We start from the raw sequence: 17,176 nt of genomic DNA on the forward strand, positions 1-17,176 counted from the left end.
TCAGCCAGCCACATTCTGCCACTTACATTGTGTTGTGTTATGCACTGGGCCTGAATTTTGGTGCAGTCTCCCCCCAAAAAAAAGTGACATTCAAATTGTCACAAAGTGGTTATACGTCAGTTCTGTTAGTTTGTCGTATATCAGCCCGCCATGTTCTGACACTTACATTGTGTTGTGTTTTACACTGTTCCTGAGTTTTGGTGCAGTTTCCCTCCAAAAAAGGGGAGATTCAAATTGTCACAAAGTGGATATACGTCAGTTCTGTTAGTTTGTCGTATATCATCCAGCCACGTTCTGCCACTTACATTGTGTTGTGTTATACACTGAGCCTGAGTTTTGGTGCAGTCTCCCCCCCAAAAAAGGGAGATTCAAATTGTCACAAAGTGGATATACGTCAGTTCTGATAGTTTGTCGTACTGTATATCAGCCAGCCACGTTCTGCCACTTACATTGTGTTGTGTTAGACACTGGGCCTGAATTTTGGTTGCAGTCTCCCCCCAAAAAAGAGAGATTGAAATTGTCACAAAGTGGATATACGTCAGTAGGGTTGAGCGAAACGGGTCGTTCATTTTCATAAGTCGCCGACTTTTGGCAAAGTCGGCGTCTCATGAAACCCGATCCGATCCCAGTGTGGGTCGGCCACGTGGAACGCGAACTTGGCGCCAAAGTCGCATTTCGAATGACGCCTTCCCCGCCATTTTTTTGAGCCAATTAATTGTGGGCAGCGTGATGACATAGGTTCCGGCTCCTGCGGCATCATAGTGCTATGTTACGTTTTCGGACGTAGTAATTTCCGGAGTCTAAAAATAACATATGCCTTGCACGGAGGGGAGAGAGAGAGAGAGAGAGAGAGAGAGAGAGAGAGAGAGAGAGAGAGAGAGAGAGAGAATAAAAAAAATAATTTCATTGACATACATTGGGTTTCGTGTTCCGGGTCCGGAACCCGACTTTACAGTAGAATCGGCCGATTCCATACGATCCGACATCCGAGAAGGTCGGGTTTCACAAAACCCACCTCGATCCTAAAAAAGCTAAGGTCGCTCAACCCTATACGTCAGTTCTGTTAGTTTGTCCTATATCAGCCAGCCATGTTCTGCCACTTACATTGTGTTGTGTTATACACTGGGCCTGAGTTTTGGTGCAGTCTCCACCCAAAAAAAGGAAGATTCAAATTGTCACAAAGTGGATATACGTCAGTTCTGTTAGTTTGTCGTATATCAGCAAGCCATGTTCTGCCACTTTCATTGTGTCGTGTTATACACTGGGCCTGAGTTTTGGTGCAGTCTCCCCCGAAAAAAAAGGGAGATTCAAATTGTCACAAAGTGGATATACATCAGTTCTGTTAGTTTGTCGTATATCAGCCAGCCACGTTCTGCCACTTACATTGTGTTGTGCTCTACACTTTGCCTGAGTTTTGGTGCAGACTCCCCCCAAAAAAAGGGAGATTCAAATTTTCACAAAGTGGATATACGTCAGTTCTGTTAGTTTGTCGTATGTCAGCCAGCCATGTTCTGCCACTTACATTGTGTTGTGTTTAACACTGGGCCTGAGTTTTGGTACAGTCTCCCCCCCAAAAAAAGGGAGATTCATATTGTCACAAAGTGGATATTCATCAGTTCTGTTAGTTTGTCATATATCATCCAGCCACGTTCTGCCACTTTCATTGTTTTGTGTTATACACTGGGCCTGAGTTTTGGTGCAGTCTCCCCCCAAAAAAAGGAGATTCAAATTGTCACAAAGTGGATATACGTCAGTTCTGTTACTTTGTCGTATATCAGCCAGAAATGTTCTGCCACTTACATTGTGTTGTGTTTTACACTGTTCCTGAGTTTTGGTGCAGTTTCCCCCTCAAAAAAAGGGAGATTCAAATTGTCACAAAGTGGATATACGTCAGTTCTGTTAGTTTGTCGTATATCAGCCAGCCAAGTTCTGCCACTTACATTGTGTTGTGTTAAGGTACCGTCACACTAAACGATATCGCTAGCGATCCGTGACGTTGCAGCGTCCTCGCTAGCGATATCGTTTAGTTTGACACGCAGCAGCGATCAGGATCCTGCTGTGATGTCGCTGGTCGCTGAATAAAGTCCAGAACTTTATTTGGTCGTCCGATCGCCGTGTATCGTTGTGTTTGACACCAAAAGCAACGATACCAGCGATGTTTTACACTGGTAACCAGGGTAAACATCGGGTTACCAAGCGCAGGGCCGCGCTTAGTAACCCGATGTTTACCCTGGTTACCAGCGTAAAAGTTAAAAAAACAAACAGTACATACTCACCCAGCGTCATACCTCCCCCAGCCTCTGCTTCCTGACACTGACTGAGCGCCGGCCCTAAAGTGAAAGTGAAAGCCGCTGTGCTGTTAGGGCCGGAGCTCAGTCAGTGTCAGGAAGCAGACGCTGGGGGACGCTGGGTGAGTATGTAGTGTTTGTTTTTTTACTTTTACGCTGGTAACCAGGGTAAACATCGGGTTACTAAGCGCGGCCCTGCGCTTAGCAACCCGATGTTTACCCTGGTTACCCGGGGACCTCGGCATCGTTGGTCGCTGGAGAGCGGTCTGTGTGACAGCTCTCCAGCGATCAAACAGCGACGCTGCAGCGATCGGCATCGTTGTCGCTATCGCTGCAGCGTCGCTTAATGTGACGGTACCTTTAGACACTGGGCCTGAATTTTGGTGCAGTCTCCCTCCCAAAAAAAGGGAGATTGAAATTGTCACAAAGTGGATATACGTCAGTTCTGTTAGATTGTCGTATATCAGCTAGCCATGTTCTGCCACTAACATTGTGTTGTGTTATACACTGGGCCTGAGTTTTGGTGCAGTGTCCCCCCTAAGAAAGGGAGATTCAAATAGTCACAAAGTGGATATGCGTCAGTTATGTTAGTTTGTTGTATAACAGCCAGCCACGTTCTGCCACTTATATTGTGTTGTGTTATACACTGGGCATGAGTCTTGGTGCAGTTTCACCCTAAAAAAGGGAGATTCAAAATGTCACAAAGTGGATATACGTCAGTTCTGTTAGTTTGTCGTATATCAGCCAGCCACGTTCTGCCACTTACATTGTGTTGTGTTATACATTGGGCCTTAGTTTTGGTGTAGCCTCCCCCCCAAAAAAGGGAGATTCAAATTGTCACAACGTGGATATACGTCAGTTCTGTTAGTTTGTTGTATATCAGACAGCCACGTTCTGCCTCTTACATTGTGTTGTGTTATACACTGGGCCTGAGTTTTGGTGCAGTCTCACCCCCCAAATAAAGAGAGATTCAAATTGTCACAAAGTCGATATATATCAGTTCTGTTAGTTTGTCGTATATCAGCCAGCCATGTTCTGCCACTTACATTGTGTTGTGTAATACACTGGGCCTGAGTTTTGGTGCAGTCTCCCCCCCCAAAAAGGGAAATTCAAATTGTCACAATGTGGATATACGTCAGTTCTGTTAGTTTGTTGTTTATCAGCCAGCCATGTTCTGCCACTTACATTGTGTTGTGTTATACACTGGGCCTGAGTTTTGGTGCAGTCTCCCCCCCAAAAAAGGGAGATTCAAATTGTCACACAGTCGATATATGTCAGTTCTGTTAGTTTGTCGTATATCAGCCAGCCATGTTCTGCCACTTACATTGTGTTGTGTTATACACTGGGCCTGAGTTTTGGTGCAGTCTCCCCCCCAAAAAAGGGAGATTCAAATTGTCACACAGTCGATATATGTCAGTTCTGTTAGTTTGTCGTATATCAGCCAGCCATGTTCTGCCACTTACATTGTGTTGTGTTATACACTGGGCCTGAGTTTTCGTGCAGTCTCCCGCCAAAAAAGGGAGATTCAAATTGTCACAAAGTGTATATATACGTCAGTTCTGTTAGTTTGTCGTATATCAGCCAGCCACGTTCTGCCACTTACATTGTGTTGTGTTATACACTGGGCCTGAGTTTTGGTGCAGTCTCCCCCCAAAAAAAAGGAGATTCAAATTGTCAACAAGTTTATATACACCTTCTACCTTGTTTTACAGTACTATATATCGGTTGTTATTTTGGTTAGATTTTCACAATAATGAGGAAGTCTGGTGGAAGAGGCCGAGTGCGGTTGATGCCAGCTAGTACTGATCGTGGTAGTGGTGGTGGAGCATCTGGTGGTAGTGGGAAAAGCAAAATAGCACCTAAGGCTGGAGGTGTTGAGCCAGCGTCATCGTCTGGCTACACAAGGCCTCGAAGGCTCCCTTATCTTGCAGTAGGAAAACCACTTTTAAAGCCGGAACAGCAGGAAAAAGTTTTGGCTTTCCTTGCTGACTCATCCTCTAGCTCTTTCGCCTCCTCTTCAGAAATTTCCAAATATAAAAGCAGCGAGTCATCAGTGGATGCTCCCGGTCAGGAGCAAGACGTTTCCTTGTGTCCTTCACCCAAACCAAAAGTGAAGGATGCGTCAGGCGACAGTACAGGTTACTCCATGGAGCTCTTTACACATATTGTGCCTGGGTTAGAAACGGAAATTGTTAACTTCCCATTACAAGATGAATCGGACATGGAGTGCACTGATGCACAGCCACAGCTAGATTATTATGCTGTTCCATTGACTCAGATCACTACATTGCCCTCGCGGTGTACTCAGCCAGAATCTGACCCTGATGAGACTATGGTGCCCCATCCTGAACGCTATAGCACCTCTCACGGTGACACAGAGGAAGGTGCACATGACATTGATGAGGAGGTGATAGATGACCCAGTTGTTGACCCAGATTGGCAGCCATTGGGGGAAGAGGGTGCTGCTGCCAGTAGCTCAGAAGTGGAGGAGGATGATCCGCAGCAGCCATCTACATCGCAACAGCTGTCATCTTGGCCCGTATCAGGCCAAAAACGTGTGTCAAAAACAAAAACAGTTTTAGGACAGCGTGGCCATCCGGTGAAAGTAGCACAGCGTGCAATACCTGAAAAGGTATTCGATAGTAGGAAGAGTGCAGTGTGGCAATTTTTTAACCAAGATTCGAATGATCAGTCAAAACTTATCTCTAAGAAATGCTCAAAGACCTTTAGCAGAGGGAAGAATCTTCAAAATTGAAATACAACGTGCATGCGTAGACATTTAACCAGCATGCACTTGCAAGCCTGGACTAACTACCAAACGTCATGTACCGTTGGTGCACCTGCTCGTAATAAAGGTAGTCAGCAACGCTATATTGCTTCCCTCACTGTAAGCCCACCGGTTAGGACACCACCAGCAGCAAATGTGGAGGTATTGTTGCAAGGCCAAAGCAGTCAGGGAATCACAAGGTTATTAGGTAGGAAACACTATATGTAGGCCAACATCAAGAATACCATCACCAACCCTCTCTCAATCTGCCATGTCCACCACCACCACCACCGCTAGTTCCACCATATGCAGCTCTCCAGTCCAGCTCACCCTACAAGAGACACTCGTTAGGAAAAGAAAGTACTCATCCTCTCATCCGCATACACAGGGTTTGAACGCCCACATTGCTATACTAATCTCGTTAGAAATGTTGCCCTACCGGTTGGTTGAAAGCGAAGCTTTCAAAGACCTGATGGCCTACGCAGTACCACGTTATGACCTACCCAGTCGGCACTTCTTTGCGAGAAAAGCCATCCCAGCCCTCCACCAGCATGTCAAAGACCACATTGTCCATGCACTGAGGCAATCAGTCAGTGGAAAGGTGCACCTCACAACAGATGCATGGACCAGTAGGCATGGCCAGGGACGTTACGTGTCCATCATGGCGCACTGGGTTAATGTGGTGGATGCAGGGTCCACAGGGAACAGCCATAGTGGGACAGTTCTGCCTAGCCCACGGTCTAGGAAACAGTTGGCTGTAGGCGTTCGCCACCCCTCCTCCTCCTCCTCCAGAAGCGAAAGCTCTTCCACAGAGCACAGTTGAACGACCACTGCATCCGCAGCTGCCAGTGTTGCACACGAGGTGTCCCATTATCGAACAGACACACTGCGGAAGTACTGGCCGAGTACTTGCAGCAAGAAACTCAGTCATGGCTGGGCAGTATACATCTTGAGGCAGGCAAGGTAGTCAGTGATAACGGAAGGATTTTTATGGCAGCCATAGCCCTTTCAGAACTGAAACACATACCTTGCCTGGCTCACACCTTGAACCTGGTGGTGCAGTGTTTCCTGAAAAATTATCCGGGGTTACCAGCCCTGCTCCTGAAGGTGCGAAGACTTTGCTCGCACATCCGCCGGTCGCCCGTACACTTTAGTCGTATGCTGAACCATCAGCGATCGCTGAATCTTCCCCAGCACCGCCTAATAATCGACTTTGCAACAAGGTGGAACTCCACACTGCACAAGGTTCAGAGGCTGCGCGAACAGAGGCGTGCTGTAATTTATTTGTGGGAGGATACACATACACTGGCAGGAACTTGGATGGCAGACATGGAGGTGTCTGGTGTGCAGTGGTCGAAGCTACAAGACCTCTGTCAAGTCCTTCAGTGTTTTGCGGAATGCATACGGCTGGTAAGTGCAGACGTCGCCATCATAAGCATGAGCATCCCACTAATGCGTCTGCTGATGCAAAGTTTGACGCACATTAAGGAGCAGGCGTCTGAAGCCGAGGGGGAGGGAAGCCTTGATGACAGTCAGCCATTGTCTGCTCAGGGAACTGTCATGGACGAGGTGGCGGACGAAGAGGAAGAGAAGGAGGATGATGGGGATGAATATTTATGGGAGGAGGATGCTTCTCAGGGGGCAATAGAAACTGGTGGCATTGCAAGGTACAGGATTTTTGCGGGATACAAGTGATGTTGATGTGCAAGAAAGTGCTCCTCAACCCAGCACAAGCAGTGAATTGACACCTGGAACATTGGCCCACATGGCTGAGTATGCCTTGTGTATCCTACAAAGTGACCCCCGCGTTATCAAAATGATGACCGATGACGATTACTGGTTGGCCTGCCTCCTGGATCCACAATATAAAGGAAAATTACAAAATATCATGCCACATGAGAACCTTGAGCAAATATTGGCTACCAAACAAGCAACTGTTGTAGACCGTTTGGTTCAGGCATTCCCAGCACACAGCGGCGGTGATGGTTCTCACAAGAGCCATAGGGGGCAACTTGGCAGAGGTGCTGGAGGTGCACAAATCTGAAGTGGCGTTGGACAGAGGGGTTTTATGACCAGGTTGTGGAGTGATTTCGCAATGACCGCTGACACGACAGGTACTGATGCATCAATTCAAAGTGACAGGAGACGGCATTTGTCCAGTATGGTTACGAACTAATTTTCCTCCCTTATCGATGTTCTCCCTCACAGGTCATTCCCCTTTGATTACTGGGCATCTGAAATAGACACCTGGCCTGAATTGGCAGAATATGCATTACAGGAGCTCGCTTGCCCTGCTGCTAGTATGCTATCAGAAAGAGTCTTCAGTGCTGCTGGTTCAATACTGACCGAAAAAAGGACACTTCTGGCTACCCAAAATGTTGATGATCTAACCTTCATTAAAATGAATCAATCATGGATTTCAAATTATTTGGCCCCACCTTCCCCTGCTGACACGTAGCTTGCCTGAAAAATGTTTTGCTTTTGGCCTCCTCTTACTGACTGCTCCAATTCCTCCATTTGCATCTGCTGAATGTCCACCATAGGCCATTTTTATACCTCCCTAAAAGGGCTGACTCCCCCCACAGGGCTGTGGTCACCACTTGGCGCAAGCACCCGTGCGAGTGCCTTTTGCCTGGACAGGTAGGTGTGCCCACTCTTGGGCGACGGCACTGGCACAGGGTCCCTCATAGTACAATGAAGTGTCTCTGAAGGTGGTGGTGCACAACCAACATCAGACACACCGTCATAATATGAGGAGCCCTGTGCCAGTACCGCCGCCCACGAGAGAGTGTTCCCCCCCAGCTCGAACAGTGCTCTACCACTTGCAATACTTACCTCTCCCTGCTCCACCACTGTGTAGTCTGGACTGTTAAATCCTTCAATGGCACTGCCAAAACAAATTTGTTGAAATGATAGATGATAGTTAAAATATACAGGAGCCCTGGCCTTCATTTGGACCAGTTAATACTTTGCGCCTACTACCACTGTCTGCTACTCAGCAGAGGAGCCCACCCCTGTACCTAGCTATACCACCTGTTTATTTATGAACAATTTTTTGGCAGACATTTAGCCCACTTTATTATTTGGGCCTAGTAACTGTGTCTGCCACTCATTACAGTTGTCCTCCGCTGAACAAAGCATTGCCGCCTGTTTAGTCCTGTTACCAATTATGAACTGCATTTAGGCTACTTTATTTTTTGGGCCTACAAACTGTGTCTGCCACTCATTACAGTTGTCCTCCGCTGAACAAATCTATGAAGTCTGTTTAGTCCTGTTACCACATTTGAACTGCATTTAGCCTACTTTATTATTTGGGCCTACTAACTGTGTCTGCCACTCATTACAGTTTTCCTCCACTGAACAAAGCAATGCCGCCTGTTTAGTCCTGTTACCAATTTTGAACTGCTTTTATCCTACTTTATTATTTGGGCCTACTAACTGTGTCTGCCACTCATTACAGTTTTCCTCCACTGAAAAAAACAATGCAGCCTGTTTTGTCCTGTTACCAATTTTGAAATGCATTTAGGCTACTTTATTATTTGGGCCTACTAACTGTGTCTGCCACTCATTACAGTTGTCCTCCGCTGAACAAAGCATTGCCGCCTGTTTAGTCCTGTTACCAATTATGAACTGCATTTAGGCTACTTTATTATTTGAGCCTACTAACTGTGTCTGCCACTCATTACAGTTGTCCTCCGCTGAACAAAGCTATGAAGTCTGTTTAGTCCTGTTACCACATTTGAACTGCATTTAGCCTACTTTATTATTTGGGCCTACTGTTATGGTTCTCAATGGCAAGAGAACATAGCCCAGCAAACATGAGTACTAGCTCTTGGAAGGATGGAAACTAAACTGACCATGAACTAAACCTGCCGCACAACTAACAGTAGCCGGGTAGCGTTGCCTACGTTTTTATCCCTAGACGCCCAGCGCCGGCCGGAGGACTAACTAATCCTGGCAGAGGAAAATATAGTACTGGCTCACCTCTAGAGAAATTTCCCCGATAGGCTGACAGAGGCCCCCACATATATTGGCGGTGATTTTAGATGAAATGACAAACGTAGTATGAAAATAGGTTTAGCAAAATTGAGGTCCGCTTACTAGATAGCAGGAAGACAGAAAGGGCACTTTCATGGTCAGCTGAAAACCCTATCAAAATACCATCCTGAAATTACTTTAAGACTCTAGTATTAACTCATAACATCAGAGTGGCAATTTCAGATCACAAGAGCTTTCCAGACACAGAAACGAAACTACAGCTGTGAACTGGAACAAAATGCAAAAACAAACGAGGACAAAAGTCCAACTTAGCTGGGAGTTGTCTAGTAGCAGGAACATGCACAGAAAGGCTTCTGATTACAATGTTGACCGGCATGGAAGTGACAGAGGAGCAAGGTTAAATAGCGACTCCCACATCCTGATGGAAACAGGTGAACAGAGGGGATGATGCACACCAGTTCAATTCCACCAGTGGCCACCGGGGGAGCCCAAAATCCAATTTCACAACAGTACCCCCCCCTCAAGGAGGGGGCACCGAACCCTCACCAGAACCACCAGGGCGATCAGGATGAGCCCTATGAAAGGCACGGACCAGATCGGAGGCATGAACATCAGAGGCAGTCACCCAAGAATTATCCTCCTGACCGTATCCCTTCCATTTGACCAGATACTGGAGTTTCCGTCTGGAAACACGGGAGTCCAAGATTTTTTCCACAACGTACTCCAACTCGCCCTCAACCAACACCGGAGCAGGAGGCTCAACGGAAGGCACAACCGGTACCTCATACCTGCGCAACAATGACCGATGAAAAACATTATGAATAGAAAAAGATGCAGGGAGGTCCAAACGGAAGGACACAGGGTTAAGAATCTCCAATATCTTGTACGGGCCGATGAACCGAGGCTTAAACTTAGGAGAAGAAACCCTCATAGGGACAAAACGAGAAGACAACCACACCAAGTCCCCAACACAAAGCCGAGGACCAACCCGACGCCGGTGGTTGGCAAAAAGCTGAGTCTTCTCCTGGGACAACTTCAAATTGTCCACTACCTGCCCCCAAATCTGATGCAACCTCTCCACCACAGCATCCACTCCAGGACAATCCGAAGATTCCACCTGACCAGAAGAAAATCGAGGATGAAACCCCGAATTACAGAAAAAAGGAGACACCAAGGTGGCAGAGCTGGCCCGATTATTGAGGGCAAACTCCGCTAAAGGCAAAAAAGCAACCCAATCATCCTGATCTGCAGACACAAAACACCTCAAATATGTCTCCAAGGTCTGATTCGTCCGCTCGGTCTGGCCATTTGTCTGAGGATGGAAAGCAGACGAGAAAGACAAATCTATGCCCATCCTAGCACAGAATGCTCGCCAAAATCTAGACACGAATTGGGTTCCTCTGTCAGAAACGATATTCTCCGGAATACCATGCAAACGGACCACATTTTGAAAAAACAGAGGAACCAACTTGGAAGAAGAAGGCAACTTAGGCAGGGGAACCAAATGGACCATCTTAGAGAAACGGTCACACACCACCCAGATGACAGACATCTTCTGAGAAACAGGAAGATCCGAAATAAAATCCATCGAGATGTGCGTCCAGGGCCTCTTCGGGATAGGCAAGGGCAACAACAATCCACTAGCCCGAGAACAACAAGGCTTGGCCCGAGCACAAACGTCACAAGACTGCACAAAGCCTCGCACATCTCGAGACAGGGAAGGCCACCAGAAGGACCTTGCCACCAAATCCCTGGTACCAAAGATTCCAGGATGACCTGTCAACGCAGAAGAATGAACCTCAGAAATGACTTTACTGGTCCAATCATCAGGAACAAACAGTCTACCAGGTGGGCAACGATCAGGTCTATCCGCCTGAAACTCCTGCAAGGCCCGCCGCAGGTCTGGAGAAACGGCAGACAATATCACTCCATCCTTAAGGATACCTGTAGGTTCAGAGTTACCAGGGGAGTCAGGCTCAAAACTCCTAGAAAGGGCATCCGCCTTAACATTCTTAGAACCCGGCAGGTAGGACACCACAAAATTAAACCGAGAGAAAAACAACGACCAGCGCGCCTGTCTAGGATTCAGGCGTCTGGCGGACTCAAGATAAATTAGATTTTTGTGGTCAGTCAATACCACCACCTGATGTCTAGCCCCCTCAAGCCAATGACGCCACTCCTCAAAAGCCCACTTCATGGCCAAAAGCTCCCAATTCCCAACATCATAATTCCGCTCGGCGGGCGAAAATTTACGCGAGAAAAAGGCACAAGGTCTCATCACGGAACAATCGGAACTTCTCTGCGACAAAACTGCCCCAGCTCCGATTTCAGAAGCGTCGACCTCAACCTGAAAAGGAAGAGCAACATCAGGCTGACGCAACACAGGGGCGGAAGAAAAGCGGCGCTTAAGCTCCCGAAAGGCCTCCACAGCAGCAGGGGACCAATCAGCAACATCAGCACCCTTCTTAGTCAAATCAGTCAATGGTTTAACAACATCAGAAAAACCAGCAATAAATCGACGATAAAAGTTAGCAAAGCCCAAAAATTTCTGAAGACTCTTAAGAGAAGAGGGTTGCGTCCAATCACAAATAGCCTGAACCTTGACAGGATCCATCTCGATGGAAGAGGGGGAAAAAATATATCCCAAAAAGGAAATCTTTTGAACCCCAAAAACGCACTTAGAACCCTTCACACACAAGGAACTAGACCGCAAAACCCGAAAAACCCTCCTGACCTGCCGGACATGAGAGTCCCAGTCATCCGAAAAAATCAAAATATCATCCAGATACACAATCATAAATTTATCCAAATAATCACGGAAAATGTCATGCATAAAGGACTGAAAGACTGAAGGGGCATTTGAAAGACCAAAAGGCATCACCAAATACTCAAAGTGGCCCTCGGGCGTATTAAATGCGGTCTTCCACTCATCCCCCTGCTTAATTCGCACCAAATTATACGCCCCACGGAGATCTATCTTAGAGAACCACTTGGCCCCCTTTATGTGAGCAAACAAATCAGTCAGCAGTGGCAACGGATATTGATATTTAACCGTGATTTTATTCAAAAGCCGATAATCAATACACGGTCTCAAAGAGCCATCTTTCTTAGCAACAAAGAAAAAACCGGCTCCTAAGGGAGATGACGAAGGACGAATATGTCCCTTTTCCAGGGACTCCTTTATATATTCTCGCATAGCAGCATGTTCAGGCACAGACAGATTAAATAAACGACCCTTAGGGTATTTACTACCCGGAATCAAATCTATGGCACAATCGCACTCCCGGTGCGGAGGTAATGAACCAAGCTTAGGTTCTTCAAAAACGTCACGATATTCAGTCAAGAATTCAGGAATCTCAGAGGAAATAGATGATGAAATGGAAACCACAGGTACGTCCCCATGCATCCCCTTACATCCCCAGCTTAACACAGACATAGCTTTCCAGTCAAGGACTGGGTTATGAGATTGCAGCCATGGCAATCCAAGCACCAACACATCATGTAGGTTATACAGCACAAGAAAGCGAATAATCTCCTGATGATCCGGATTAATCCGCATAGTTACTTGTGTCCAGTATTGTGGTTTATTACTAGCCAATGGGGTGGAGTCAATCCCCTTCAGGGGTATAGGAGTTTCAAGAGGCTCCAAATCATACCCACAGCGTTTGGCAAAGGACCAATCCATAAGACTCAAAGCGGCGCCAGAGTCGACATAGGCATCCGCGGTAATAGATGATAAAGAACAAATCAGGGTCACAGATAGAATAAACTTAGACTGTAAAGTGCCAATTGAAACAGACTTATCAAGCTTCTTAGTACGCTTAGAGCATGCTGATATAACATGAGTTGAATCACCGCAATAGAAGCACAACCCATTTTTTCGTCTTAAATTCTGCCGTTCACTTCTGGACAGAATTCTATCACATTGCATATTCTCTGGCGTCTTCTCAGTAGACACCGCCAAATGGTGCACAGGTTTGCGCTCCCGCAGACGCCTATCGATCTGGATAGCCATTGTCATGGACTCATTCAGACCCGCAGGCACAGGGAACCCCACCATAACATCCTTAATGGCATCAGAGAGACCCTCTCTGAAATTCGCCACCAGGGCGCACTCATTCCACTGAGTAAGCACAGCCCATTTACGGAATTTCTGGCAGTATATTTCAGCTTCGTCTTGCCCCTGAGATAGGGACATCAAGGCCTTTTCCGCCTGAAGCTCTAACTGAGGTTCATCATAAAGCAACCCCAAGGCCAGAAAAAACGCATCCACATTGAGCAACGCAGGATCCCCTGGAGCCAATGCAAAAGCCCAATCCTGAGGGTCGCCCCAGAGCAAGGAAATCACAATCCTGACCTGCTGAGCAGGATCTCCAGCAGAGCGAGATTTCAGGGACAAAAACAACTTGCAATTATTTTTGAAATTTTGAAAGCAAGATCTATTCCCCGAGAAAAATTCAGGCAAAGGAATTCTAGGTTCAGATATAGGAACATGAACAACAAAATCTTGTAAATTTTGAACTTTCGTGGTGAGATTATTCAAACCTGCAGCTAAACTCTGAATATCCATTTTAAACAGGTGAACACAGAGCCATTCCAGGATTAGAAGGAGAGAGAGAGAGAGAAAGGCTGCAATATAGGCAGACTTGCAAGAGATTCAATTACAAGCACACTCAGAACTAAAGGGAAGGGAAAAAAAAAAAAAAAAAAAAAAATCTTCAGCAGACTTCTCTTTTCTCTCCTTTCTCTGTCAATTAATTTAACCCTTTTTGGCCGGTCAAACTGTTATGGTTCTCAATGGCAAGAGAACATAGCCCAGCAAACATGAGTACTAGCTCTTGGAAGGATGGAAACTAAACTGACCATGAACTAAACCTGCCGCACAACTAACAGTAGCCGGGTAGCGTTGCCTACGTTTTTATCCCTAGACGCCCAGCGCCGGCCGGAGGACTAACTAATCCTGGCAGAGGAAAATATAGTCCTGGCTCACCTCTAGAGAAATTTCCCCGATAGGCTGACAGAGGCCCCCACATATATTGGCGGTGATTTTAGATGAAATGACAAACGTAGTATGAAAATAGGTTTAGCAAAATTGAGGTCCGCTTACTAGATAGCAGGAAGACAGAAAGGGCACTTTCATGGTCAGCTGAAAACCCTATCAAAATACCATCCTGAAATTACTTTAAGACTCTAGTATTAACTCATAACATCAGAGTGGCAATTTCAGATCACAAGAGCTTTCCAGACACAGAAACGAAACTACAGCTGTGAACTGGAACAAAATGCAAAAACAAACGAGGACAAAAGTCCAACTTAGCTGGGAGTTGTCTAGTAGCAGGAACATGCACAGAAAGGCTTCTGATTACAATGTTGACCGGCATGGAAGTGACAGAGGAGCAAGGTTAAATAGCGACTCCCACATCCTGATGGAAACAGGTGAACAGAGGGGATGATGCACACCAGTTCAATTCCACCAGTGGCCACCGGGGGAGCCCAAAATCCAATTTCACAACAGCCTACTAACTGTGTCTGCCACTCATTACAGTTTTCCTCCACTGAACAAAGCAATGCCGCCTGTTTAGTCCTGTTACCAATTTTGAACTGCATTTAGCCCACTTTATTATTTGGGCCTACTAACTGTGTCTGCCACTCCTTACAGTTGTCCTCTGTGAACAAAGCAATGCCGTCTGTTTACTCCTGTTACCAATTTTGAACTGCATTTAGCCTACTTTTGTCAGGACTCTGAACATTTTTTATTACCTTTTTGTGCATTACTGCCCTTTTCCAAGATGGCATCTTTGGTCTCATGTGCACTGTGTTTTCCTGCTATAAAACTCCACCCCAGCCTTCAGTCTGTGCTCGAGTATTATGCCTTGCATCCAGCTCCTGACCTCTGGTGACTCCCTGGCTATATACCTGCTCCTGTGAATCCTGCAGACACCGCTGACCGGTAGTGACAAGGTCCGCGGTCAGGACGTAGAAGCAAGCACATACCAGCAGGGAAGCCGGGTGACCATCTGTGAACTGTATCTTGTTCAGCCTGCATTTAACCACCGAGTAGCTCTATCCTCTGCTGGGGTTAAAGACTTCTTCTGCCTGCACTTCATCTTCCAGACTCATGACCTCCATCAGGACCACGAGGAATCACCGCCGCTGCCAGGATCCAGGACACCATGTTCTAAAGGACTAAATCGGACCTTCATAAAAACCTTGGCGCCACCACCTGTATCCAGGGATTCCACTCCTGACCTAGTCGGACTGATAAGTCTATTACCTCTAAACTCTTTACCTTGTTTACCTGTGCCTGTTTCCCCTAAGTTACAAATCCCCTTCTTAAGTCAACCTTATAACCTCTTCTCCCTGCGTGGTGTATCCACTATTATATTAAACCCCACGTTAACCCTTGCTCTGCCTCCGGGCCGTCACTGCATCTTGGAACCTTCTCACAGATGTACAGGGAACGAACTAAATTCATAAAATAAGTGTGCCAAAAAAGAACAAGCTATATGTCAGGATTTTTTTAAAATAATTCTGATATTTCACAGAAAAGAAGGGAACAATAAAGGCTAGTTAATTAGGTACATATCCAAAAAGCCATCATTTGCCAAAAGCCACTGTATTGATATGACGTGTACCGGTGTCAAATTGGACTAATAAAACAAGTGTAAAACAACACATCTCGGTTCTCACTCTGTCACACAGAGGACAGCAAGCAGCTGTGACAAGGTTACTGCTGGTTTAGGCGCTGGCTGATGGCTATTACTGTCAAGAGGGTCTCCTGATCTTGCTGATGGCAGGGAGAGGAGGGATACTGAGGAGTATTCATCAGCCATTGATATGCTAATTATGACCCTTTGACTCTGCTCTTCCTGATTGCCCTGGTGGGTTGCAATCTGGATAATAGGATTGTAGGGTTGATAACAGCTGTGTAATGTCTACTGTGAAATCAAGTCCACATGATAGTAATAGGGTGGTGTCTCTCAGACCTTACTATCCCAGTAAGTAACAGGAGGAGAAAACACACACAAAAATCTTTACTTGAAAAAAAAACACAGAAAAAAATATTTAGTTGAAAAACTTCCTCAACAATTTTCCTCTTTTCCCCACTTATAAAAAAATATACTAATAAATTTGCCATAATCCAAAATATGGGGGTCCCACGGCGATCACAGTCTTCTTCATCCAGTCTATGGAGCTCTGTTCAGAGAACACAGCTCTATAGCCTGAAGCGGCAGCCACTGCTGTGTCTGACGCTGTACTATGTGTTTCTGTGAAATTAAGTGATGTCAATAAGGTTATCTCAGATCCCAGCGAATGGTTCTCAAGAGGGCAGGGCCGGTGTGAACTGAGTTAAACTTACTGATGTCACTTAAGTTCAAAGCACCTAATTCTCACGAAGGCAGGGCGAGTGCCATACTCATAAGTGACTCCAAGTCTGGACCTCGTCACTCCGGCACTCATTAGTCAGGCACTCAAGATGCCACGAGACTTGGTAGCTGTGAGCTCAGGTAACCTTAACTTCGCCAGGCAGCTGAGAGGCCTGGAACCCATAAGGGAGCCCTTAAGACTAGGGTTGAGCGACTTTCATTTTTTTAAGATCGAGTCGGGTTTTGCGAAACCCGACTTTGTCCAGAGTCGAGTCGAGTGCAGTCGGCCGATTATCGCTAAAAGTCGGGGATCGACCGAAACACGAAACCCAATGCAAGTCAATGGGGAAGCATAGTCGACAGTGAGTGGAGGCCAGGAAAACACCTACAGTGCCCATTTTAATGCCAAAAACATCCATTCTTGTTTCTGAAGCTTATCAATCTTAATTAACTTTATAATAATAGTTGGGCATTGGAAATTGGGGGTCATTTGGCAAAAGTTGTGTGGGGTAGGGCTGGTTCAAGGTTTTAGTGGGCCCAGGAAACGTGGACTACGTCACGGCGGTGGAGCAGTGAGAGCTAAGTATGTCAAGTTTGCAAGTGCTGTGATCCTAAGCAAGCAGGGGGGGCCCACTCGTTGGCATTGGCACTGGCACAGGGCCCCTCAAAGTACAGCGGTGTGTTTGCACGGCGGGGGCGCCTCCCACCAGCAGCGACACTTTTGCGTACTCTGAGGGGCCCTATGCCAGTGACGT

The 17,176-nt window shown here is 46.4% G+C and overlaps 1 protein-coding gene across 2 annotated transcripts in view; it reads left to right on the forward strand.

The window, feature by feature from the left end:
- LOC143773852 (teneurin-2-like) overlaps positions 1–17,176 on the forward strand; it is a 2,235,081-nt gene that overhangs the window by 1,544,283 nt on the left and 673,622 nt on the right. The window lies entirely within an intron of this gene.

The sequence above is a fragment of the Ranitomeya variabilis genome, chromosome 5 (assembly GCF_051348905.1).
Source record: "Ranitomeya variabilis isolate aRanVar5 chromosome 5, aRanVar5.hap1, whole genome shotgun sequence".
Taxonomy (NCBI): domain Eukaryota; kingdom Metazoa; phylum Chordata; class Amphibia; order Anura; family Dendrobatidae; genus Ranitomeya; species Ranitomeya variabilis.